The 25310-nt window shown below is 38.8% G+C and overlaps 1 protein-coding gene across 8 annotated transcripts in view; it reads left to right on the top strand.

Moving 5' to 3' along the window:
• Positions 1 to 25310, top strand: part of LOC129770788 (uncharacterized) — a 337533-nt gene that overhangs the window by 222003 nt on the left and 90220 nt on the right. The window contains exon 1 of one of the 8 annotated variants that reach the window (XM_055773875.1): positions 8966 to 9019. The exons of 3 other annotated variants lie outside the window; for them this stretch is intronic. The gene's annotated coding sequence lies outside the window, so the exon portion shown is untranslated. Of the gene's footprint in view, positions 1 to 8965; positions 9020 to 11465; positions 11726 to 11753; positions 12009 to 12110; positions 12129 to 25310 lie in introns of those variants that run through there. 4 more of the 8 variants (XM_055773866.1, XM_055773864.1, XM_055773874.1 and 1 more) reach the window with 4 other exon arrangements.

Genomic DNA, 25310 nt, shown 5'->3' with positions numbered 1-25310 from the left:
ATTGCACCACTGTTTGCAATATATTCCAGTCTTCTAGCAAAGCCACTGTTGTGATATCTGCTGTAGGAAAGAATGGTGCCTGCTCGCTATCTGGAGAAAAACTGCGTTTTGCAATCGTCAATGGTTTATATATAGTTAAAAACAGGAGGAATTTAAATTGCAATATTTTCTCTCTCTCTACATTTTCCGTTGCATTTGCATTTCGAGAGAGCGATCCAAGCGAGCCTGGCATATATGAATATTGTAACTCGCTGATACAACGCGCAATTTGACGCGTGCACGAATACATACAACAACACTTAGTATACTATAAGTAAATAATGGAAACTTGCATAATTGAGGTTTACAATAACATAATAATTGATACGGATTCAAAAAATATTCAAGTATTTTATTTTTCAATACTCAAACTAAGCTACTGAAATTTTGAAAATCTCTTCGTACTCTGACATCAATTGATATTCGTACTCTGACATCAATATGATATTGATTCCGTTCTTTCTATTGTTGCTTCTCGGCAAAAGTTGTTTATCGCTTGTTTCATTTGAAATAACGATATCTGGTAACGAAGATAACGGATCGAAGTATTTACGGTATATACCGATCTTTTAGTTGTAGGAATGTTTGCATTTTTACACAAAATTTTGTCTACATCGCGTCAAATTGACGTATTTCCGTAGAGATAGGTATATCACATACATAATTTCAATATTTCAACGCTTTTAATGAAAATTGACATCAATATATATTTACCTCGAACAATGCATAAAAGTCATTACAAGTGATGGAATAAAAATGCAATTTTTGTAGTTTTCCTTATAAAATTCAAAATGAGTCAAAATTATGCGTCCTGTAAACCTAGTGTGAAGCCCGTTTTCTCCGTTATTACATCAATTGTTTCGCAATATATTTGCATTGAAAATTTGTAAATCAAATGACAATAGTTCATTGATTACAAGGGGGATTACATAAATGATAAGAGTTGTTGAAAAACATCTCTTTCAATAAAACAACAAAGTTTTTCGGTTACAAGCTGATCTAATTGACGACAAATAAAAAAATTAATTAAAAGTACTGATTGGCAAAAGCAATATGCGCTCTTCCAGTCGCGCTGTCGAAAACGCACAAGTACTGTAGCGGCGAGCAGACGAGCGTATAAATAACCATTTTCGTGATTTTTTTTTGTTTTGCTCAAGAGAGCGAACAGCCAACACTATATGGAAAAATTGAAAACAGTGTTGCGATCATAAAATCTGTGTTTTATATTCAAACATTTTTTTCATCATTTAAACAGAGTTATATCGTTTTCATATGAAATCGTATATAGATTCCATTTTCTTTTTTTCTCACTAAATGGTTACGGTATCGCAAGAAAGGGCTTGACAATTTCTAAACTAAAAGATGAAACTGACAATTTTTACATCTTCTTTTCTCTGCAGTTAATTTCAATTTCGGTTATGTGTATTGTGCTCCCGTGGCCGAGTGGTTAGCGTCATAACTAACATGCCGGGTGCTCGGGTTCGATTCCCGTTCTGGTCGGGGGAATTTTTCGTCAAAGAAATTTCCTCCGACTTGCACTGTGATCACGCGTATTCTAGAGCTTGTCACTCAGAATGCATTCAAGGCGTGTTATTTGGCATAGAAATCTCAACTAAGTACTAATAAAAATGACGCAAGTAATACTACGTTGAGACGGCGAAGTTCCTCTAGGAACGTTAGTGCCATTGAAGAAGAAGAAGAAGTTATGTGTATTCACTACGCATACTGAAACAACGATTATTCAATTTCGTTTTCGTTCTGATGTCGTTTCCTTTGAATTTCAAAGAAGACACTTTCACTTGCCGATTGAAAGTGTCCTACTCATTATTATTTGAATGGACTTTATGTCGCTTACATATTCACATGTGAATGGACAATCACTGCTTTCATTCGAAAGGTTCATTCGATTTCATTTCTCCAAATTGGATTTTTCCGTATAGTTTTTCAAAAAAGTGGAATTAAAAGAGGGATATGAGGGGTTATTAGTCTTACAACCAGTGCCGAAAACTGCTCACGCCTGAACATGTTTTGACATTAGTTTTAGTGAATACGGTTCGAGCTCCAACGAAATTTTTCATTCGAAATAAGACAATTTTGTTCGATATAAAAAGCTTTCATTTTCATTTGACGATTTGATAATTTCACTTCGGTGTGAAAAATGAAGAAAATGGACATGGGGCGAAACGAGACTGTATGAAGGTGAAGTGATATTCTTTTTACTGAGCGTGAAGAGGGAGTAGCACTATTTTCATTCAGCACGAGTTTGCAGCAAATTTTAAAGCGATAGACTCATTATTGAGTGACAATGTGTTAACTGAAGTGAAAATGTATGTAATTTAATAAATTTTTGAAAAAATATATCTCTATTTTGAAGAGTCCGACACTGCTCCACTATATGTAAAAAACTGTTATTGGGTTTTCTAATAAAAATATAATAAGAAATATCGAAGGTGGGGGGAGGGTTGTTCTTAAAAGTTTTTAACATTAGATTAAATTTTTGTGTAAGAGTTTTAACGGTGTATGTTGTAGCAGGTTCGGATTTCTTACAAACTTTTCACTAAGTTCGGATAATCGTCTCTTCACTCTGGAATTCAAATCGACAATAATGATTTATTGTGCTCAATACCTATTACGGAAACTCCTATGCAAGAAGCTATTCAAAAGCTTAATAATAGAATTATTTCAAATCAAAGCTTTGCATATGTATGGTGCGGTACTAGATTTTTAGGTGGGTTCGGACCAAAACATAGTGTGATCTATCAGTGTATTTAAAATGCTATTTGTACAACATAGTTCATAGTTCATCAACAACCTTACATCGTTTTTAATGGGACGTCTTGATTTTGAGATACAATTTCAAATAAAAGCATAAAGAATCAACATACGTCCTTTTTTTAACGGCAATTTAAATTGGTCATGCGATAATGAAAATTGTTATTTTAAGTAGCTAGTATATGTTTAATGTTTCAAAAAAAAATTGGAAAGGATTATGACAGTGGTTGGGTGATTTGTGCGTGGGATTGCTACGTAGTGCTAGTAAGCATAAACACAACAAAGTGAAACACTGTTTCATTGATCGAAACGTAAAGAAAGTTTACACAGCTACCAGAGTAAGCTAGTTTTCGCGGCGTCACTTAAATGCGCTAATTGTGATACATTTCTAGTACACCCTAAATTATTTTTTAGCACATGTTTTGACATCCCGATTTATTAAATTGAACGAGCCTAAAAATAACAGAAAATGTGCTACTCTCCAATACTGGTATAGCATTTGTATAATATACATACTATAGCAATAAAAGTTCAATATGAGCGAGTGAAACAAGGGATACATTGCAAATAAGCACACAATAAAGCTTTTTGCATACTTTGCCACATACATTCCTAGACCGAAAAAGATATAGATTCACGTTTATGCTCTCCTTTCTACTCTTTTAAAACACTATTCATCTTCATTCTATAATGAGGCGTCATATTATCACGCGTTTATGCAACAGAACAAGTGGCTATGTGGAAAGCGTGATCGTCTAAAATAGCCTTGCATTCCAGTCGGCCTTCTGGAATGCAAGTTTGGATTTTTTTTTTGGGTACAATCCCAAGCAGACGTTCAGTCTGAGAGAAAGAGATGTCTGCTTCCATACATACAAACATTTCAGAGCTTATGAAAAAGGTGCTTTTATTTGTTCAATGCACCCTTCAGCACACGAAAAACCTTTTTTTTGCAGAAGATAAAATGTTTTCTTCCAATGCTACTTTGTGCGTACGAAAAAAAAGTAGAACGAAATTGCTCTGAAGTCATGTGCAGGGGTATGAACAGTTTCTGAGAGAAATGTTTCTTGCCTCACTTATAACTATGACAAATTATGCTAATCGATATCATGCGGTTCAAAAAAAGGTGACTCTCATTCAAACAAACAATTCGATGAATTTACAGCTTTCATTCGCTATCTAACTCTTGACGAGTAAAGTTCAGTGTCGGTATTGTGCGTTGCCACTTTTGCTATTGTGCTATTGGTACGAGTGAATCGTGTACGAGTGAAGGTCATTGCTGTCCGCTTTCGACCTGACCTTTTGTGAAGTGGAACGAAGGAACAAAGGAAGCAGCGCTCTTGCAGCGAGCCGGATTGCGGCTGTTGAACTGATTCGGCATAACGGGATCGCCATCGCGTGACTGTCGCAAACGGGATTCATCATCACGTGGCTGCGTAAGCTATTCTTGCGCTATTGTGTTGTCTCCGTAGCGCGTAGCCTCTGTCTCAAAAATAAGTCCCCACGGTTATATCCTCTGTTAGCTTGCCTAAAAAATCAAGTGCAGCGGACAAGCAAAACCAGGTTCCTCCTGGCTTCCGTGGGAATATTTCATCTTCGAACGACCCAGCACTCGAGGGGACATCAAAAACCCCAACTGTCCCTATTTTTCCGTCGAGTTCATCTTCCCAATCGAGATTTATAAAGTTGTCTGACCTTTTGGATCAAATCTTCAAGTGTTTTAATGTTTTCGACTCCATCAGAACCATTGTCATCTCAATGCTTCCAGTATTAAAGACAATTTTGCAACAATTGATGAAACATGGCTCCTCCTTGCAATGATTATCTCTCTTGATGTCTAATTCAAATAGAGAGGTCGGAGATATCACTGTTTTACAGTGGAATTGTCGTAGTCTTATCCCTAAATTGGATACATTCAAATTTTTAATTCATAACTTCAATTGTGATGTTTTTGCTCTGTCCGAAACTTGGCTTTCTTCGCGAGATGATATCTCTTTCCACGATTTTAATATTATACGCTTGGACCGTGATGATAGATACGGAGGGGTGCTTTTGGGGATCAATAAGTGCCACTCATTTTTTAGAATTTTTTTTCACCTATTGGAGGGATCGAAGCTGTTGCTTGTCATGCAAACATCAGAGGCAAAGACCCCTGTATTGTCAGCTTATATTGGCCTCCGAGAGCTGCGGTTAACCGCAAACAACTTGATGACATGTGCTCACTCCTTCCTGAGCCACGATTGATCTTGGGAGACTTCAACTCTCACGGAACTGCCTGGGGGGAACAGTACGACGACAATCGTTCATTGTTGATATATGACCTTTGTAACAGCTTCAATATGACCGTTTTGAACACTGGGGAAACAACACGTGTACCTAAACCTCCTGCTAATTTCAACTTGCTGAAAAACCTCCCTGATGTGGCGAAACATCGCTTGTTGAATTTATTCAATCGGTTTCTGGAACATAATATTGTTCCACATGATTGGAGACAAGTACGAGTTATAGCTATTCAAAAACCCGGAAAACCCGCGTCCGACTTCAATTCATACCGCCCAATAGCAATTCTGTCCTGTATACGGAAATTGTTGGAGAAAATGATCTTGTTTCGCCTTGATCGATGGGTTGAAACGAATGGCCTACTCTCAGATACACAATATGGGTTCCGCAGGGGCAAGGGAACGAATGATTGTCTTGCGTTGCTTTCTTTAGAAATTCAAATGGCTTACGCCGAAAAAAACAAATGGCTTCAGTATTCTTGGACATAAAGGGGGCCTTCGATTCTGTTTCAATAGAGGTTTTGTCGGACAAATTACACTCTCGGGGTCTGCCGCCTCTATTGAATAATATGTTATATAACTTGCTTTGTGAGAAACATTTGAACTTTTCTCACGGAGATTCGGCAGTAAGTCGGGTCTCTTACATGGGCCTCCCCCAGGGCTCGTGTTTAAGCCCCCTTTTGTACAACTTCTATGTAAGCGACATCGACAATTGCCTTACACAAAATTGCAGCCTAAGACAACTTGCAGATGATGGAGTGGTGTCTGTCGTAGGATCAAACGAATTCGACCTGCAAGGACCCTTACAAGATACTTTGAACAATTTTTCAACCTGGGCCATTGGGCTAGGGATCGAATTCTCCACGGAGAAAACAGAGATGGTGGTTTTTTCTAGGAAGCATAGACCAGCAAAACCAAAGCTTCAACTTTTGGGTAAACCGATCACTCATGCTATGTCATTCAAGTATCTTGGGGTCTGGTTCGACTCAAAATGTACCTGGGGGCCCATATTAGGTATCTGAGTAAAAAATGCCAACAAAGAATAAACTTTCTCCGTACAATTACCGGCACCTGGTGGGGAGCCCACCCAGAAGATCTTATAATGTTGTATCGAACAACTATTCTCTCAGTGATGGAGTATGGCAGTTTCTGTTTTCAATCAGCTGCCAAAACACATCTCATTAAACTCGAGCGAATTCAGTATCTTTGTCTCCGTATCGCGTTGGGATGTATGCTCTCAACGCATACCATGAGTCTCGAGGTTTTGGCAGGCGTACTCCCACTAAAAGATCGCTTCAATTTATTATCTCTTCGGTTCTTCATCCGGTGTAAGGTCATGAACCCATGGTGATCGGAAATTTTGAGCAGCTGATCGACCTAATTTTTAACTCCGGATTCATGAGTTCATATCATGAATTCATCTCCATGCAGGTTGATCCTTCTTCGTATATTCCCAACCGTGTTTGTTTCCCTGACTACATCAATTCCTCTGTGCATTTTGATCTGTCCATGAAGCAAGATATCCATGGATATTCAGATTACCAACGATCGAGGATCGCTCCAACGATCTTCGATGAAAAGTATGGGGGTATCAATTGTGATAATATGTACTTTACTGATGGGTCCACTATAAACGAGTCCACAGGATTTGGAGTGTTCAACGAATTTTTTAGCACCTCACACAGTCTTCAGAATCCTTGCTCAGTGTATATTGCTGAATTGGCAGCGATACACTGGGCGCTGGACAGCGTCGCCTCACGACCTGTTGAACACTATTACATTGTAACGGATAGTCTTAGCTCTGTCGAAGCTATCCGTTCAGTGAGGCCGGAAAAGCACTCACCGTACTTCCTTGAGAGAATACGAGAAATTTTGAGTGCTTTATCCAGACGATGTTATGTCATTACCTTTATCTGGGTCCCTTCACATTGCTCCATTCCGGGTAATGAGAGGGCTGACTCATTAGCAAAGGTAGGTGCAATTGAAGGCGATATTTATCAGCGTCAAATCGCCTTCAATGAATTTTATTCTTTAGTCCGCAAAAATACCATCGCTAACTGGCAACGCAAGTGGAATGAAGATGAATTGGGCCGGTGGTTTCACTCGATTATCCCTAAGGTTAGCCTAAAACCGTGGTTCAAAAGTTTGGACTTGAGTTTGGACTTTATTCGCACCTTCTCCCGACTCATGTCCAATCACTGTTCGTTAGATGCACTACTCTTTCGTTTCAATCTTGCCAGCAGCAATCTCTGCGTTTGTGGCCAAGGTTATCACGACATCGAGCACATTGTTTGGTCGTGCGAGGTGTATCTGGTCGCCAGATCGAATTTAGAAAACTCCCTTCGGGCCCGAGGAAGACAGCCCAATGTGCCGGTGAGAGATGTGTTGGCTCGGTTAGACCTTGATTACATGTCCCATATATATGTTTTCCTTAAAGCTATAGATCTTCGTGTGTGATTGTCCCTACATCCTTATACCCTCCTTTCCTTCCTTTGCGGGTAATTCGTACCCTTGCTATAAATAGTAGAATAAGTTGAAATGTAAATACATTATAGATATACGAATAGATTTATGAAATGAGTGTTCATCAACATTGTTACAATTTCCTTATATCCCATACTTCTCCTAAAAATATGTCACCCTCCTAAACTCGAGTACACCGCGAGTATTCGGTTTTCCACCTTACTAACCATAGATGTAAGAAAATTGTTTATATATATAGTTTTAAAATTATGTTTAAGAATTCGGCTCCTTTAAACTTAAGTAACTGAGCCTGTAAAAATAAACGAATTAATAAAAAAAAATAAACAGCTTAGGTAGGTAGGAACAGACGAAGACGAAGGAACTAAATAACAATAATACGAAAAATATCTACACAATTGATTCAGCTCTAGTCTTGAAAGAGGCCAATTGTCAATCAATCAGGGGAAGGGCAATCATTGATTCGACAACGGCTTCTTACAGAACATAGTACTCTGACATATGTTCGGAATTCATGAATGTTTTTCATGATGATTCATTGGCATTCCTAGGTTTTAAATCCTATTCTTTGAGATTCAAATTTTGTGCATTTTTTATTCCGGATTTTTTTTTCGACTTTTCCCATAGCAGGGTAAATGATGTTGGTTTGTCCGATTTTGGTTATGTTCACTCAACTAGTGAATGCAAATCAGTTTTTCTTCTTTTTTTGAAAATCAATTATAAAGACGAGTTTGGGTTTGTTGGAAAGACCCATGTCTCTAGTTGCTAATAATACCATAAGGTGTTCAAATTATTAAAATTTTTATGTTTTTTAACGGTTTTCTTCAAAGAGAAATTATTGTTAGTTTTTAAAAGTTAGTTCAAATGAGGGGCACATTGACACCAATAGATGGTAGACTTTATAAGCCTTTAGAACATGTGAATCCCTCAAAATATCCTGTAAAATTTCAATTTCATTTATATGTTTGGAAACATTTGAATTCCTGATATGACACAGGTGTGCTGAACTAGAGCGTTCACAAAAGTGAATAAACCAGCATAATTTACCGTATTCTACATTTCATCGCTAATTCTGTTCCCCTGTTCCCTCTATTATAGTGAAATGTTCTGAGCATTTTGAGCATTGACTAAATGTATAGCATTATTTAAAGTCGATATTCTTATTTTGTTAACTATTAGTTTTATTAGGTATTATTTTTTTATTTTTTTATTTATTTATTTTTGAGTAAATTCTAACTTCCATAATTTTAGCGAATAGTTCAATTGTACCGTTCTATTTCATCTTTTATAGACACTTTTAAAAATTCGTTACAGGATCATTTCGAGAAGGTTCTAACTTCCCTGTTTAACACGTTGAACACCGGATTGTTCTTGCTGCGCTTTCCATTCATTCCGCACCAAGAGTATTTACACATCATCAGTGTCAGTCTCCGCTCCCAAAGATATTTAAGGTATAAAAAGAAAATACTCAGAAATTAGACTACAAAGTAGTCACATATCGTAATAGAACATCCGAAAACAAACCATATTTTTTATTTCCTTATTTAGTAACCGTCAGTCCCAGTGATTGATTTAACCGAAAGGCGGGCATTGGTAGCTCTACGAAGGGAAACTTAAGCACGAGAACGTTTGAACCTCATCTACTATCAAATTCGTTTATTCCATTTTTCGGACTGTGTTATTTCAACTACTATATAAATAGCAGCAAAAATATCCAAATTAAGTTGGGGAAAAAGTAATCCATTGTTTTCTCGGTAGCTAGCTTTAGTGATCAATATCTCGCGTAGTATCGATCATATAATTTCTAGTTTAGGCTCGTTGTAAAGGTGACATTTCACACTGTTTTGATGTTTTCGTTTATTCCATTCAGTTGTGAGTTACAGGGTGTTAACAATGGAAGATACATTTTACACTTTTTCTTTTATAAAGGCGAAAATACAAGCCATGCCGCTGAAATTGTGAATGGTGTTTAGGGTGCCAATACTGTAGCAGTAAAATACGCGCATTTTTTTTTTATTTTCTACTTTAGAAAAATTAATTTTTTGTGTAATACACTAGATTTAGATCTCTACTGTCTACAAATAGTCCATTTGAAGCTAGCGTTTGATCAGAAACGTCTAGAATTGGCCAAAGAAAAGGTGTTGTGTTCCATCAGACCAACGCAAGGTCACACAACTCCGGGAGATTGATTGGGATGTTTTAATGTACCATAAAGTCCGGACCTGCCACCAAGCGATTACCACCCTTTTCTCGCATTGCAAAACTTCCCGAGTGATAAATTGAAGAGAAGACTGTAAAAAGATATCGCTAGAGTTTTTCGCCAATAAGGACCAAGACTTGTATGAGAGAGGAGTTATAAAGTTACGTTTAGAATGGCAACAAATTTTACAACAAGACGGTGCATATTTGACCTAAATCGGACAATCCGAAGCATATTAAAAAAGTTTTGAGTTTTCTCGCAAAAATAATGGATTACTTTTTTCCCAAACCTAATATTTTAACTTAAGACATTTTAACCAAAATCATGGAGATTTTTTCAATTACAACCTTCTAAAGTGTGATGTTGAGTCCCGATTTTTTCTCGTCACGCTTTCCATTCAGTCCGCACCAAGGGCTTTTGCACAATACCATTGTCGATCCCCGCTCCCACGGATAATTATTGTATAAAAAGAAAATAGTCAGAAATTTGATCAGAAAGTAGTCACTTATCGTAAAACATCCGAAAACAAACAATTTTTTCAATATTTCCTTATTTTGTAACTGTCAGCCCAGTGATCAGCGTTTTTCCAACGAAAAGCTCGACGTCAGTCCCTAGAGACCGACACGGGGCTTAACGTGTTAAAGAATTTTGAAGTTGTATGTAATTCTACTATTGAAATAATGATAACTAACGATAACGATAAGAGATAATCAGTTCTCAGATAACGTTATCTATTTTCTGCCAAAACATTAAGTTTTAGTTTGGTGGTGCATAGCCTCATGGAATGTGTCAATTGCAGTTTTAGAACACCTAGATTATTATGATAACCGAACCTCTTTTATATTAGACTGCATTGAAATACTTGAGATATTTTGCGTACCTTTTTTTGAAATCCCTTCAATTTGAGAAAAAATCGAATTCATTTTGGAAAGTTTTGAGCTACCTCAGTAAAATCTGAAAGTTCCAGAAGCAAGAACGTTAGTGTTATCTAAAAAGAAGAAGATCTGTAAGTGAAAATGAATGAAATTGTCGCCATCGTAATAATCTTAACCATACATACTTACATGAGTGTTGGGATGGAAATACATTTTTTATAATTCATAAATAAATGAATAATCGCTATACTACCCAAAATCAGAAACACTTCAATGAAAATAGATAGGCAACCAATTGAATCTGCATTCGGATATCTCTCAAACAGTTATAATTATTTAAACATTAAAATTATTTGCTAGCCTCATCCTTTTTGGCTATTTGTATAATTGGAATTGCACTCATATTGAACTTGTTATCAATTGTATTTTGTCGTGTTATCTGTATCGCAAAAATGCAAAATGTGGTAAAATTATGCATGTAATACTAAATTACAAAGACGAAACGCTGATGGAGTAGAAAGTCAGTTGCTGTAAAACAAGCCAAATAAATACCTGATTGTGAGAATACTATATTTTTAAGTGATGTTTGAATGATTTTTCGATCAACCCCAATGCGGACAGTCAGCGCGCACTTTTCGAGTATATCGCAGTTCGCGCAGTACACGGCGTACCGGTGACGACAACAACAACAACAACAACAACCAACGATCAGAGAGAATGTCAAAATGACGGGGTGCTCGTTTCAAGCCACTCACCAACTAAAATTCGCTCACTTCACGAGACAACGCCGCACCGACACTGCTGATCGACGACGTTGACAGATTAAACGAAGGTGCGGACCGCAACGGATCGTTGGATTTACCAGAGAGGCCGTCGACGTCGTTTTCGCGTACTTGCGCGTGTATCTCGCCGTTTCACGCACATGAGAAATACGTTTCCACCGATCGCCGCGTGCTGCCGTTTGTTGTTGTTGTCAATAAACAATTTTTCTTCGTTGAAGAATTTCGTTACCTTCCGCAAAAGCGAGCGTTGTTTGCGGTAGGCAAATAAGAGTCGCTTTTACCTCGCGGATTTTCGTATGAGTAAGCATCGCCCCGCAGCTGGGATCAATGCAAAAGTGCATCGTCTGCTGAACTTCAACGGGACAGGGCCACGAACTAATCAGTTGTGTGAACATCGTCGAATGTGGCGGATAGTGCGCCTTCGTCGTGCAGATTTGTTTTCGAGCGATAGAAGAGAGTGAATCCAACAACTGCTCCTGTCGCATAATGTTGAGTAGTGTTTTCGCTTCGTAAAGTGTCAACGGGATCAACGTGCGCGTCTAATTATAGCTTGGATCCACAGTGAAACTGACGGAGAATATAAGTGCGTGTGTGTGAATAGGATAATAATTCTATCTATTTCCACAACGTAAACCATTGATCATTGCAGTCTGCTCGAATCGCTTCAGTGATCATTTTGATGTCGTCATCTGTCATGATTATCGTATGTTTAAAATACTCCAAACAAAGCTATTCGGCCAATGATCTCAAACAACAGTTGTGGCCTCCAGTATCGGATGTTGACGAATAACTGCGGCGAACGCGTTTGTTTTTGATGACCTAGTGACCACCACCACTTGGTGTGTAATAAATCAGGGCTCTGTCTTTCTGAACAGTTTCTACATCTTGTTTCGGTGAAGCTAACTCACATCTCAAAAGATTCGGGTTATAACATGTATTTCAGAACAACAGCTGATCGGGATAACTTTTTACATTTTTGCGGTATTCTGCTCGAGATATTTGTCGGGAAGTTATATATAATTTCGAAACGCACTCAACGTAGTCATTTTTTGGCAACAAACATACGTGTTGACGAGACACATTGGGGTTTGTTAATTGTGAAGAATACCTACCTAATGAACTCCTTCAACACTTTTTCTATGTTGCCAAAAATCGCGAAGCCGAAGCCAAGTGACGAATATTATCGGCAGGACCACCCTCAATCGAACCGACAGAACAAAGATACATCACATAATTTTTACATTGCTCTTCTGATTCACGCATAGTTTCTCCGTCCCACCCATTTGTCTGGTCGGATATTCCGCGATCGATGGTGTCATGTTTGAAAGACGATGAAGAACACATCAAAAGCTGGAGCCACACCTCATTTTTGGATGTTTTATACAGCCATCGTTCATTTATTTCCTGAGTGCCTGGCATTGTTTTTTTGTTTTTGTGAGCAAGGTTGTTTTCAAATTTTCCAATTATTTAATCTAGTCGAAATTCAAAACCCTTATAAACCATAGAAATTTCCATTTGAAGCTGTCAGTCAACCAAACCGCTACAAATAAAATTCGATTCGTTAAGAATCAGGAGAAATAAGCTGTATCTTCTTGAGTAGCAATTACGTTCTAGGAGAAACTTTTGCCATCTCAACGTAAGTATTAACTTGCGTCATTTTTCAAGACAGACATTCGTGGAAAAATGTAGTTTTGTTCCTTAACATATTAGACCAGTGTTTTCTTATTTTTTATTAGGGTGCCCATTTCTTTTTTAAGGTGATTCGAAAAATAAATTTTTCCCGTTTTTCCAAAAATATTTTTTTAAATATAACTTTTGAACTTTTGAACTTTTGGACCGATTCAGTGGATCGTCATATAAAATGAAAGCCAATTAGCTATTCTTATTATTACACTTCCGTAAAAAAAAGTTGTTTTCGTAATTATTGTTTGTATTTATTTTTTATGGTATTATGTTGCGATTAAGAACAAAATTACCATTTTTCATTAAAATCTGAAAACCACTACAGGTGAACCTGTTTTGTACTAAACTTCACCAGTAGCTTTAAAAAATAGTTTTTGCTTCACTGCTAGCTGACACAGTCCCTATGTGGAATTATGAAATGCCTATCAACGATAGAAAAAAAACTAACTTCATTAAATATGATCCTTTTCAAATGCCGTACAAAAAAGAACTCGCACATAAAAAGGTTTTACTGTATATCGGTTTGGAATGGAATGACTGAGTACATAGTTGAGATTTTCCACGCCAAATAATACCTCTTAATGCATTTCGAAAAATATTCAAGAAAATTATTCCGATTCCGATTTCCGATTTTCTGGAATACCTCACACCAATTTTCGGACACTTCGTTGATCCACCTGAGTAGGTATTTGAAACCATCACCTCTTTATTTGTTTCAGCTTTCCGGATCAACTTGCCACTCGAGAACCTTGTTTTTTTTTGTGGTCACAACTTCAAATCATGTTCAGTTTCTTTTCCAATGAATTTATAAGCTAAAACGCACGGATTTTCAACGTGTTATTTATGTTAACATCTTTTTCCAAACTTAATGAATCATAACAAAACTTGATCCACTGCGAGTGGATCAAGTCGAAATATTCCAGATACGACCGCAGGGAACGCTACAGGCTGTCAAAAAAGTCCTGCGGTATTTTTTTTTTGAATTTTCATTTGTTCATAAAATTAGTTTTTTTTTTATTTTTTTATTAAATCGTTTATTTTTACAGGCTCAGTTACATAAGTTTAAAGGAGCCAAACTCCTATTTGTATAGTTACAAGTATATATAAACATTTTTTATTAATTCTAATGTTAATGAAGTAGAGAACCGATTACTCGCGGCTTGCTCGAGTTTAGAAGGGTGACATTTTGTTTCAGGAAAAGGATGGGATATAAGGATATGTTGACAATGTTCACTCTCACATTCGCACTCACATTCATCATACTCAATTCTTAAGCCTATCTTATATCTAACATGTATTTACATTTCACCTTATTCTATTGTTAGTGAGAAAGGATTTGATTTCTCGCGAAGGGAAAGGAAAAGGAGAATATAAGGATATAAGGACAATCACACACGAAGATTGATAGCTTTTAGGAAGACATATATTTGGGACATGTAATCAAGGTCTAAACCAGCTAACACATCTCTCACCGGCACATTGGGCTGCCTTCCTCTAGCCCGAAGAGAGTTTTCTAAATTCGATCTGGCAACAAGATACTCCTCGCACGACCAAACAACGTGTTCGATGTCGTGGTAACCTTGGCCACAAGCACATATATTGCCATCGGCAAGATTAAAACGAAAGAGTAGCGCGTCTAACGAACAGTGATTGGACATGAGTCGAGAGAAGGTGCGAATAAAGTCCCGACTTAAGTCCAGACTTTTGAACCACGGTTTGAGGCTAACCTTAGGGATAATCGAGTGAAACCACCGGCCCAATTCATCTTCGTTCCATTTACGTTGCCAGTTAGCGATGGTATTTTTACGGACTAAAGAATAAAATTCATTGAAAGCGATTTGACGCTGATAAATATCGCCTTCAATTGCACCTACCTTTGCCAATGAGTCAGCCCTCTCGTTACCCGGAATTGAGCAATGTGAAGGGACCCAGACAAAGGTAATGACATAACAGCGTCTAGATAAAGCACTCAAAATTTCTCGTATTCTCTCAAGGAAGTACGGCGAGTGCTTTTCCGGCCTCACTGAACGGATAGCTTCGACAGAGCTAAGACTATCCGTTACAATGTAATAGTGTTCAACAGGTCGTGAGGCGACGCTGTCCAGCGCCCAATGTATTGCTGCCAATTCAGCAATATACACAGAGCAAGGATTCTGAAGACTGTGGGAGGTGCTAAAAATTTCGTTGAACACTCCAAATCCTGTGGACTCATTCATAGAGGACCCATCAGTAAAGTACATATTATCACAATTGACACGCCCATACTTTGCATTGAAGATCGTAGGAATGATCCCCGATCGATGATAATCTGGAATTCCATGGATTTTCTCCTTCATGAACAGATCAAAATGTACAGAGGAATTGATGTAGTCAGGAAAACAAACACGGTTGGGAGTATACGAAGAAGGATCAACCTGCATGGAGATGAATTCATGATATGAGCTCATGAATCCTGAATGAAAATTTAGCTCGATAAGCTGCTCAAAATTTCCGATCACCAATGGGTTCATAACCTTACACCGGATGAGGAACCGAAGAGATAATAAATTGAAGCGATCTTTTAGTGGGAGTACGCCTGCCAAAACCTCGAGACTCATGGTATGCGTTGAGGGCATACATCCCAACGCAATACGGAGACGAAGATACTGAATTCGCTCGAGTTTAATGAGATGTGTTTTGGCAGCTGATTGAAAACAGAAACTGCCATACTCCATCACTGAGAGAATAGTTGTTCGATACAACATTATAAGATCTTCGGGATGGGCTCCCCACCATGTGCCGGTAATTGTACGGAGAAAGTTTATTCTTTGTTGACATTTTTTACTCAGATACCTAATATGGGACCCCCAAGTACATTTGGAGTCGAACCAGACCCCAAGATACTTGAATGACATAGCATGAGTGATCGGTTTACCCAAAAGTTGAAGCTTTGGTTTTGCTGGTCTATGCTTCCTAGAAAAAACCACCATCTCTGTTTTCTCCGTGGAGAATTCGATCCCTAGCCCAATGGCCCAGGTTGAAAAATTGTTCAAAGTATCTTGTAAGGGTCCTTGCAGGTCGGATTCGTTTGATCCTACGACAGACACCACTCCGTCATCTGCAAGTTGTCTAAAGCTGCAATTTTGTGTAAGACAATTGTCGATGTCGCTTACATAGAAGTTGTACAAAAGGGGGCTTAAACATGAGCCCTGGGGGAGGCCCATGTAGGAGACCCGATTTACTGTCGAATCCCCGTGAGAAAAATTCAACTGTTTCTCACAAAGCAAGTTATATAACATATTATTCAATAGAGGCGGCAGACCCCGAGAGTGTAATTTGTCCGACAAAACCTCTATTGAAACAGAATCGAAGGCCCCCTTTATGTCTAAGAATACTGAAGCCATTTGTTTTTTTTCGGCGTAAGCCATTTGAATTTCTGAAGAAAGCAACGCAAGACAATCATTCGTCCCCTTGCCCCTGCGGAACCCATATTGTGTATCTGAGAGTAAGCCATTCGTTTCAACCCAATGATCAAGGCGAAACAAGATCATTTTCTCCAACAATTTCCGTATACAAGACAGCATTGCTATTGGGCGGTACGAATTGAAGTCGGACGCGGGTTTTCCGGGTTTTTGAATAGCTATAATTCGCACTTGTCTCCAATCATCTGGAACAATATTATGCTCCAGAAACCGATTGAATAAATTCAACAAGCGATGTTTCGCCACATCAGGGAGGTTTTTTAACAAGTTGAACTTAATTCTATCCGTTCCTGGAGCAGAATTGTTACAAGAAAGGAGAGCAAGAGAGAATTCTACCATCGAAAACTCGGAATCAAGATCGCACCTATCTTGTGGTATATCTCGAACAATTTTTTGCACAGGAGCGGAATCGGGACAAACCTTCCGTGCAAAATTAAAAATCCATCGATGTGAATATTCTTCGCTTTCATTCGATGAAGAGCGATTTCTCATGTTTCGAGCCACTTTTCATAATTTTTTCATTGACGTTTCTCGTGATAAACCTCCCACGAAATTTCGCCAATAAGCACGTTTTTTCCCTTTGATCAAATTTTTGAACTGATTTTCAAGGTCCAAATACGTTTGAAAATTCTCAATGGTTCCACGTTTCCGAAAAGCTTTAAATGCGTTCGATTTATCCTGATAAAGCTTGGAACATTGGCTATCCCACCATGGATTGGGAGGCCTTCGGCGAATGGTGGAACCTGGGATGGGTTTCGTTTGAGCGCGAACCGCGCTGTCATATATCAAACGAGAAAGGAAGTTATACTCCTCCAATGGAGGCAAACCATCTCTGGAATTGATGGCTAGAGCAATTGCGTCCGCATATTTTTTCCAGTCAATGTGTCTTGTGAGGTCATATGCCATGTTTATAGATTCAGAAGAATTCGACCCAATGGTGATGGAAATTTTGATTGGCAAGTGGTCACTGCCGTTGGGGTCCTGGATTACATTCCACTTGCAATCTAACGATAGTGAATTCGAGCAAAGCGAGAGGTCAAGAGCACTTGGGTTAGCAGGAGGTTTAGGTACACGTGTTGTTTCCCTAGTGTTCAAAACGGTCATATTGAAGCTGTTACAAAGGTCATATATCAACAATGAACGATTGTCGTCGTACTGTTCCCCCCAGGCAGTTCCGTGAGAGTTGAAGTCTCCCAAGATCAATCGTGGCTCAGGAAAGAGTGAGCACATGTCAACAAGTTGCTTGCGGCTAACCGCAGCTCTCGGAGGCCAATACAAGCTGACAATACAGAGGTCTTTGCCTCTGATGTTTGCATGACAAGCAACAGCTTCGATCCCTCCAATAGGTGGAAGGTCAATTCGAAAAAATGAGTGGCACTTATTGATCCCCAATAGCACCCCTCCGTATCTGTCATCACGGTCCAAGCGTATGATATTAAAATTGTGGAAAGAGGGATCATCTCGCGAAGAAAGCCAAGTTTCGGACAGAGCAAAAACATCACAATTGAACTTATGAATTAAAATTTTGAATGTATCCAATTTAGGGATAAGACTACGACAATTCCACTGTAAAACAGTGATATCTCCGACCTCTCTATTTGAATTAGACATCAAGAGAGATAATCATTGCAAGGAGGGGCCATGTTTGCATCAATTGTTGCAAAATTGTCTTTAATACTGGAAATATTGAAATGACAATGGTTCTGATGGAGTCGGAAACATTAAAACACTTGAAGATTTGGTCCAAAAGGTCAGACAACTTTATAAATCCCGATTGGGAAGTTGAACTGGACGGAAAAACAGGGACAGTTGGGGTTTTTGATGTCCCCTCGAGTGCTGGGCCATTCGAAGGTGAATTATTCCCACGGAAACCAGGAGGAACCTGATTTTGCTTGTCCGCTGCACTCGATTTTTTAGGCATGCTAACAGGGGGTATCACCGGAGGGGCTTGTCCTTGAACTTTGGGAGTGGTCACATTTTTGCGCCGGGGATTCCCTTGGAAAATGAACGGTGTGCCCCCGTTAGCTGTGTCCGCTTCTATTTCGTCAACTGGCAACGTGGCGAAGACATTTTGTGTGTTGATTGGTTGTTGTTGTTGGGCCAGTGGCGAAGCGCCCTTTAAAATATCCGCAAAAGTGCGTTTCGAGCGTTCCTTCAAAGAGCGCTTCTGTTTCTCCCAGCGACTCTTGTAAGTTTCACAAACTGAGAGCTCGTGTGGGGATCCCCCGCAATATGGACATTTATGCTCAGTCGCACTGCAGGATTTCCCCTCATGTTGCTCTCCGCAAGTGCCACAGCGCTCCTTGTTGGCACAATAATCTGAAGTGTGACCAACTGACTTGCATTTTTGGCAAGTCATGGGCTTTGGCACGAAGAGTCGCACAGGCAATCTCAATTTGCCCACCATGACGTAGTCAGGTAGAGCGGAACCAGCAAAAGTTACTCGAAACGAGTCTGACGGCGTGAATTTAGTTTTTCCCTCTTCTTGGGATACTTTTCCTAGTTGGCGGCTGTCCAAAATTTTAACACCCACCAACGGGAGTCTTTTAAATTTACCAACTCCTTCTTTTATCATTTCGCACGTCAGACCAGTTTCAGTTACCACCCCCGAGATTTCTACGTCATGGGAGGGCACGTAGACGCGATACTCTAGGGAGAATCTCTCGTCGATCACAATTGCATTCGCGTGTTTCCGATCACTCATGACAACACGCAGTTTGTTCGGTCTAACCTTAGAGATTTCGACCACGGAGGAGTATAATCTTGCCAGATCTTTCGAAACCTGAATGACATTAATTGCCTTTCCTTTTGGTTTAGGCCGGAAAAAAACAACCCATGGACCAGCTTCAAGTGCATCGTCTGGATAGACCTTGACACGAGGAGAGGAAACAACTGAGGGGGAGGACGAGGTCGATTGTTGAACGGGAGTGGGATCAGTAGGGCTGGGAGGCAAGTTCGGTAGTAGAGCGGAAGCGGGAGCGGGAGATTGAGGGGGCGAAGAGGAAAAGTTTGCCAATTTTCTTGAGGGCGGCTTGTTAAGGTAGATTACCTCTTTCTCTGAAGAGACATCTTCTGAGGGGGGAACGCGTTTAAGCGACTTCCCAGCCCCCGTTGTAGCTAGTGAGGAGGAAACAGTAGTTTCAATCTCCATGTCAACATGACCTTCTGCCATTACGGCAGATATAAAATAATATAATTTTAATTTTTTTTTTGTATTTCTAAACATAATATATATTATACCTAAATCGCACACCAATGCGAATGAAATGAAGCGGTGTCTCAATCGAACCGCGTGGCAATCGCTCGGCACAGATGCAACGGTATATCGCACCACAACACGATGATGGAATCGATGACGATGCTAAAGCACACACAGCGATGATACGGCACACGCACCGCGTCCGCCGTGGAGGACTTCTTCCTCACGCTGGTAGTGATTACTGCTCTCCTCACTCGCGCAATAAAGAGAACCCCGTTAGGGCGAAATAACTTCACCAGCCACGAACTGATAACGGTATAATCTCCACTTTATAATAGACGCGAACAAATTTGCGACCGATGTCTTCGGACTGCGCGAGCTGAATGCATAAAATTAGTTACAATCATCTGTTTTAAGTCAAATATGCGCCGTTTTGTTCGATGACTTGTTCCCAACGAGATGCCAACTTCATAATACCCCTGTTATAGAAGCTCGCTTCCTTATTGGCAAAAAACTCGGATAGCCAATTTTCACAGGCCTCTTTTGTGGCTAACTTCTGACTACCTAGCTCGTTCGCCATGGACAAAAACAGGTGGTATCTCACTGAGGTGCTATCTCATCTCAAAAACAGGTGGTATCTCAACAGGAGGGAAACAGTCACTTGGTGCAAGGTCCGGACTATACGGCGGATGCAAAAGAACCTCCCATCCGAGCTCCCGGAGCTTCTGGCGCGTCACCAAAGAAGTGTGTGGCCTGGCAATGTCTTGATGGAAGACAATGCGGCCTCTGTTTATCAAAGATGGCCTCTTCTTCATGAGTGCTACCTTCAAGCGGTCCAGTTGTTGGCTGTACAGGTCCGAATTGAGCGTTTGGCCATAGGGAAGCAGCTCATAATAGATTATTCCTTGACAATCCCACCAAACACACAGCAGAACCTTCCTGGCCGTTAATGAGGGCTTGGCCACCGTCTGAGCCGCTTCAGCGCTTCGACCACGACCGTTTGCGCTTCACGTTGTCGTAAGTGACCCAGTCACCATCCGCTTCAGAAACGGGTCGATTTTGTTGCGATTCAGCAGCGATTCACATGCGTCGATACGGTCAAAGATGTTTTTTTGCGTCATCGTGTGTGGCACCCATACATCGAGCTTCTTTGTGAATCCAAGCTTCTTCAAATGGTTAATAACGGTTTGATGACTTATCCCCAGCTTTCGGCCGATGCTACGGCTGCTACTATGCCGGTCTTTCTCGGCTAATTCAGCGATTTTGTCGCAATTTTCGACGAGGCCTTCCGGAGCGTGGCGCATCTTCGACGACCTCTACACCAGAACGAAAACGTTGAAACCATCGTTGTGCGGTGGAAATGGAAACTGTATCGGGTCCATAAACCGCATAAATTTTAGTGGCAGCTTCAGATGCATTTTTGCCTTTGTCATAGTAGTACTGTAAAATATGTCGGATTTTCTCTTTATTTTGCTCCATATTTGCGACACTATAACTCACGAACGACTTAACCAAACAAAACACTGTCAAGGACTATATACCTTTCCAACAAGCTATAGTATGACTCGATACAATGAATACAACTAGAACTACGCGCTTACAACGACACCTCGCGGAAATACCGCAGGACTTTTTTGACAGCCTAATATTAACAGTGCTTCCACATTTCAGGTGGAACAAATTATTCTAATTGAATTCGAATTCGGAAATTTGATTATGTAAAAGGCGGCTACGTCATTACAGTAATCGTAAGAGATGATCTGATGCTTCACAATGATATTCATTCTTTCGCAGTTCTTGTTAAAAGGACTTCGATTCCTCAACATCAAACTACTTCAGATGTACCAGAAATGCGTCATCTGTAGCTGATGAAAAAATGCCCAACCTTAGCAAAAAGATGTGAAACAAAAAACAAGTATCAAACAATCACTAAACAATAGACATAAATCAACACTATATCCGCATATAGATCATTGTTATGCTTTGTATACTCTCATATAAGATTGATATGATGCCAAAAAGACGAAATATGAAATTCTTCATTTACTGAATACGCATTGCTAGTGCTCAATTAGACAAAATAATCATGCTTATTTTAACATGAAACAATGCATCGATCATTTCGGTACGCGCGAATTCATGGAAATTTAATGATCGATCGGAGAAAAAATCAGAGTCATTTTTGATTCATCAGTCATCCAGCTAGCGGGCCAGACTGAAACGGCAGCGAGTTTTTCTAAATGGTCAAGACCGTGAGTTTAGTTCAGTTTTCAAATTGGCTGTTTTCAATGCTAGAAGCAAATGAACTGAGAATGTCAAGAATCGCTATAATTCAAAACCTAATCATCACCAAAAAGTCCGAACACACTTCTAAAATCACACAAGCTGCCTTCCGGCGAAAAACAATCAATTTGATGTTTATTGCATAGAATTTTATCTGAATTTTATCTATTTTATCTGAAAATTCATCTAAATTTTTGAAATAGCATTTTAGTAGAAAGTTTTAGGGAACCTTCCCTAAACGGTATTAACACTCAAAACCTTATCTTAATGCTTGTAGGCTTTATATAGTAGCACTATATGAACAAATAAGTCATAAATTAATGCGTAATGAGAATTTCGAGTGAGTTTGGACTAAGCTACACGTACAAAGACACTACAATACTCGACCTTGAGATGGAGAACTGCAGCTATGGACTGGGTTTATTGGCGGAACAACGTGTTGCATGAGATCCAGTAAATAAATAAATAAATAAAACATGATGTAATAAATAGATATCAACAAATTGTTGAAAAATTACAACACTTATTATTTTAAAAAAAGAAATTTACTCGTACCAAGTACAAAGTATTTTCAAAGTAAGCAGTATTTTTAATAAGTGTTGTAATTTTTAGCACATGTTATGGCATCCCAATTTATTACATAAAATGAGCTGAAAAATAACAGAAAATGTTCTACTCCCTAATACATGTATAATATATATGCTACAGTCAATATAAGCGAGCGAAACAGGAGACACATTTAAATGAAAGCATATGAAAGCTTTTCGTATAGTTTACCAAATACACGGCCCCGACAGAGAAAGATATATTCTCATACCGCTTAGTTGAGAATGTCTACCCCAAATTTTTGCCCCACTTTTATTGATTTTATTGATTTGACTTGGCTTGACTGTTTCCTGTTTTCTGAATTGATTTCTGGATAGCCAGGAGAATGACAATGAGAATGAATGAGAGAAATAGAGAAAGATGAAGAGAGAAAGTAGAAAGAGAGAGAGAAAGAGGGAAATATTGAAAAAGATAAAGAGAGAAAGAGAAAAAGAGAAAGAGAGAAAGAGAAAGAGAAAAAGAGAAAGAGAGAAAGAGAGAAAGAGAGAAAAGAGAAAAAGAGAAAGGACAAAGAGAGAAAAGAGAAAAAGAGAAAGAGAGAAAATGAGAAAGAGAGAAAGAGAGAAAGAGAGAAAGAGATAAAGAGAAAGAGAGAAAGAGAAAGAGAAAAAGAGGAAGAGAAAGCGAAAGAGAGAAAGAGAAAGAGATAGAAAGAAAAGGAGAGAAAGAAAGACATAGAGAGAGAGAGAAATACATAAAGAGAGAAAGAGAGACAGAGAGTAAGAGAGACGAGAGACGAGAGAAGAGAGACAGAGAGAATGAAACTTGATTTCTGGATAGTCAGGAGAATGACAAAGCGGAGTGGAAGAGGAAGATAGAGAAATAGAGAAAGATGAAGAGAGAGAAATAGAGAAAGATGAAGAGAGAGAAATAGAGAAAGATGAAGCGATAGAAATAGAGAAAGATGAAGAGAGAGAAAAAGAGATAGAGAAAGAGAGACAAATAGAGAAAGAGAAAGAGAAAGAGAAAGAGAAAGAGAAAGAGAAAGAGAAAGAATGAGTTGAATTATAGAGACTTCAGTATATATAGCCAATTCAGTAAACTTCTCCGCAGCCGCCGTCACTTGCATTCGAATTCGCTTGTTGCTCAATTTTGTAATCCATATTAGGGGAACACATATCGGTCCGGGGTCTTTCCTCCGGATACAAGAGCCCCTGCAGCTTGATTGTATCTCCACGATTCCCGATTTTCTAGTTCGTGTCAGAGAAACGCATGGAGGTCTATACAAAAATGTGATGTAATATAAGCAAAAATTGTAGAAATTTTATGAGACATTTTATGAAAAAAAATACCTATCATTTTTTTTATACGTAAGACTACATCTTTCAGTAAAGGTGCCAAAACAGAAAACATCACGCCACGTATTTATAAAACAATCTTCAAGTTAATAACTTTTTTTTGCTGTATTGATGTTTCACATACTCAATCGAATCGGAAAGAAATCGCAGATTCATTTAATATGATATACATTACGATTTGTTAGTGTGTTGGTTTAAATGGTTTAAATGGTTTAAATTAAAACATTGAAAATATTGTAATTTAGGTTCCGCTTGTTTGGAACTTATTCGGTACAAAAAACAGCAATCTCGATTTCTATTGCACACTTTCCTTCCAGCCAGCGAGCAATCAATAATATCTCTAATTGCTGATGTCACACACAGCTGCCCAATAGCCAACTTATTTCCAAAGGTCGATAGTGTGTAGTGAATGGCTTAGTTCGCATATAGCAATGCGTTTCTATTCGCAACTGCAAATCCGGATTAGGGTTAGGCAATTAAACCTTCTTTTTCGTTTGTTTGTTTAAAGAGACATGGGGTCAACTTGTATATTATTCTCGCAAAGGTCAGAATGAATCACATACCTAATCACAACATTTTACCAAAGAGAATTCTCATCTGTTCGTTCAAAAATCAGTACCGCTACAAATAAATCTGTAATTTTGGTAACACTACTACTGACCTCAACCTACCCGTGGCGAGCTCTCGTATATTTTCTCGCTCGTGTACGAGAGCCTCTGTAGCTTGCTTGTAACATTGATGACGACTTAGTTGTGTTACTTGGATTTGTAATCCGTATGTATGGGAAATTATGAGTTCTCATTTAAGGCTATTTTAACAAACCGACCATTGTAAAATTAATAGCTTTCTATTTTGCAACAGATTATTAGAGAATGTTTAAATCGATTTAAATCGAATTTCGTAGCATCAATGAACAAATGCCGAGCAACAAGCGCTATAAATTCGTCGTTGTTGTGACGTAAGAGATTCTCAATTTGGGCTTCAATACGTTCTTGAAAGACGTAATCCTACATCAAAAATATTATTCAAGTTCGGACAACATATTCTGCTGTAGATTGAGTCGTTTACTTATTTTGCAAGAACTCATCAGATAGTGTATTTATAACGATTTACAACTTAATGAACTAATGGGTATTATAATCTGCACAAATTTAAATTTTTCCAACGTTATGTAACCAATATAGACTATTGTAATGTAGAAACTCATATCGAACTGACCCTTCAAATTATATCACTAATATGAATCCGATTGGTGGAAAACAATCTGAGTTGTTATTAATAATTGGAATCAGATTGGGTTATTAATTTCGCTACCAGTGAATGTTGTTTTTATCGTGTTTGGTTCAATACAAGTT

This window comes from Toxorhynchites rutilus, chromosome 2 (assembly GCF_029784135.1).
Source record: "Toxorhynchites rutilus septentrionalis strain SRP chromosome 2, ASM2978413v1, whole genome shotgun sequence".
Lineage (NCBI taxonomy): Eukaryota > Metazoa > Arthropoda > Insecta > Diptera > Culicidae > Toxorhynchites > Toxorhynchites rutilus.
The sequence above is the reverse complement of the archived record's forward strand: the minus strand, read 5'-3'. Positions and strand labels throughout refer to the sequence as shown.